The sequence below is a fragment of the Cynara cardunculus genome, unplaced genomic scaffold, assembly GCF_001531365.2.
Source record: "Cynara cardunculus var. scolymus isolate 2C unplaced genomic scaffold, CcrdV1 Un_Scaffold_4990, whole genome shotgun sequence".
Taxonomy (NCBI): domain Eukaryota; kingdom Viridiplantae; phylum Streptophyta; class Magnoliopsida; order Asterales; family Asteraceae; genus Cynara; species Cynara cardunculus.
The window spans coordinates 20375-23491 of NW_020202182.1; positions in this window are offsets into that span (position 1 = coordinate 20375).

Below are 3117 nucleotides of genomic sequence, written 5' to 3' on the forward strand. Positions count from 1 at the left end.
GACCGGACAGGCTCCAATCCGGTCGACACTACGGCCGGACAGGTTCTAATCCAATCAACACTATGATCGTATTCACTTATCTCCGGTCATTACTATGACCGGACTTTCTTGCTTCCAAAACACTAACACTTTTTTCGATCAATATAGTGACCGAAAATAAACTTAATCTGGTCATCATGTTTTTAATAACAAAACAGAATTCCATATGTATCAAAACCACAACTACATACAAAAGATGTTTGAAATACTCACCTTATACAAATTTTAGAGTTTTGATGATGAAAACACGAATCCAAATCTCAGATAGCACAAAATCTCTCTCTAGTTCCCAAAGAGACCAAAAAAACTTAACTTTCAATTCTCACCTCATATATATACCTCTTTCCATAAGTGGGAGGCGGCTGAAGCCTCATGCATGCCTTCAATTTATGAATCATGCATGCATGTATACATAACCCATACATGCAGATATATTCATGCACACATAAACAATCTGATGCATGACATATGCATACCATATTTCATGCATATTTTATCACAATTACAGGCATAAAAATATACACATATTTACATACTGATCTTATGAAAACGTGTATCTACATGATCAAATACAACAATTCATCATGTATTCACGTATTCATATATCAAATAACCACATAATAATTACCTCGGATGATAACCAGAACCCAATTATCACACTCCAGATGAAAGGATAGCTGATATTCCAACATCTGGAGCTCTCGACGACTAAAGGATGACTCATATGAAAAGTCAACTTGATCAAACCAGAGTAAAATCCCTCTTCGTATATCTGGTTGTGGTGAGTTCGACTTCCTCACTGACGCTGAATGGGAGGAAGCCCTGAAGACCGAAGAAGAGCTGCACATTCAATGACAATAGATGGAAGACAGTCTAAAGTTGGCCAAGTCTTTAGCTGTCAAAGCTCTGGCCAAAGGGAAGCTGAAGAAGAAGGATCCGGTCAAGGCTCAGGATCAGTTGATGTTACAAGTTGAACGAGAACATCAAACGACGTTGACGCTGAAAGATCATGACCTGAGATGGTGCAATGTAAGGATCAAGAAAAGAATTAAGTTCCACAGGATCTCAAATGTCACCATCAGTGGACGAGTGAAGGATGATGGATTTCTCATTTCTATGGTCATCTTTAGAGAGAACCAAAATGTTGTCACCGAGTATCCTTCTTACCTAGGGCAGTACAACTTCGATGAATGGTTGGAGATTTGACAAGCTATTCAATGCTCATTGTCAAAACATAAGCCAATAATTAAAGACATCCTAATCGAGCTATTCAATAAGGTGTCTAAAATTGTTGATGTCCCTCCTTTGCCAGAGAAGCCTCTCTCAAGAAAAAAACACCTTTCGGATCCTGAAGATGGACCATCCCATAGGAACGAACACGAGACAAATTCTCCTTAGATGAAATGTTGAAGAATTGAAAGAATTCGGATCTTTCAAAACTAAACCGGACACTACCAAAAAAGGGTCCTTACATACCCAACACTGTGCACGTGAAGCTTGACTTTGGATTAATATTCATCGACTTAAGTTAGTGAATATGCTTTCAGTTACAGTTATCATATTTATGTCAGTTTATCCTAGAACTTGTAATCCTTTAGAAACTTAAGTAAATTTACAAAAGTAAACTGTATCACTGAAAAAGATCCCAAAATAGTTAAAAGAGACAAGTATTTTATTTGTACCTTTTCCTTACAATTATAACTTAAGCAATTTTTTTTATGTTGCTTTGTCATAATCAAATAGGGAGGGATTGTTGATCCTCTGTCTCATTGATTTGATGATGATCTCTTTTATCTATCAAAGTATACTGTTTATGTCATTCAGTTTCAACGATATTCACTAGTCTATTCAGTGATCATTGAACATGTATTGTAATCGTTCAGAGACTGTTATACTTCAAGAAGAAAAAACTCACACCACTCATCCTTCAGCAATGTCGAAGACAGAAAATGAATATTAGAGACCAGCAAGTTTATGATGTAAAGAGGTATTCAGTGATAACAAGCTTGTCTACAGAAGTGTGAAGTCTGCGCAAGATTCAATGAACACTGATGAGACCTTTCAGCGTCATCCCAGTGTTCAGCGATCAAGTGAATCTTGTCGTGCAAGATTCCCTTTTTGTCTTGTCCTTCTACACACAAAAGACAAACCAATACCTTTCTAAGTATTGTAAAGTACGAAGCCACTCCATTGACTCTAAACGTGCTTACCTACTTTATGAAAGAGGATTGTTTACAAACGGCCAAAAGACTACCAAATCTGAACAAAGGATAAGATTTCCTCTAAAAGCTTGACACGTGCTTTGTACCTTTTGAATTACATTTAATGTGTGATAATCATGATCTAGTTATACACCTGAGGTAATCATTATGTGATTACCTGATTATATGATTACGTGAATATCTGATTAATTGATCATATAGATACATGCTTACAAGAAATTAATATGTGCATGTGTATAATTTTTCATGCATTGAAAGTATATATATGTATCATGCATAAAGAGTTGATGTGTATGCATGTTATGTGAATTTGCATGAAAGTATATATGTATGCATGTATATGCATCAAACTCTATATGTATGTGCTCGTCGGTTTATTCAATCTTAGATTTCAACACAAAAATAGAACTTGGCACAAGTATACACCTTGAACTACTGTCGTCTCGTAAAAAGTAATAATGGTATAAGTATCAGATATCGTTCCCACAGAGATAGCTTGTAAAATTATTTCAAAAGTCCAGTTTATAAAAACTAATTTCAGATGGTGAATCGAGGGATTTGATTTATCTAAAATTGGGTGATTTGATTAATAACTAAGGAAAATATCAGTCTTAAGAAGAAGCACAGGGATCAACAGTTAATTAAAACATTAAACAAATGATTCAGCAAAAAGGTGACATAGCATTCCTGTCACAATTATCTAAAATCAATAAATGATTTTATATAATTGTCACAGTATCAACTATCGGGTCAGACGGCCTCCCAAGAGYACACACCGGTCAACGTGCTATCGATACGATATCATTTAAGTTAGACGTCGTGAATCCTAGCACAACACAGTGTTACCATCCTACAC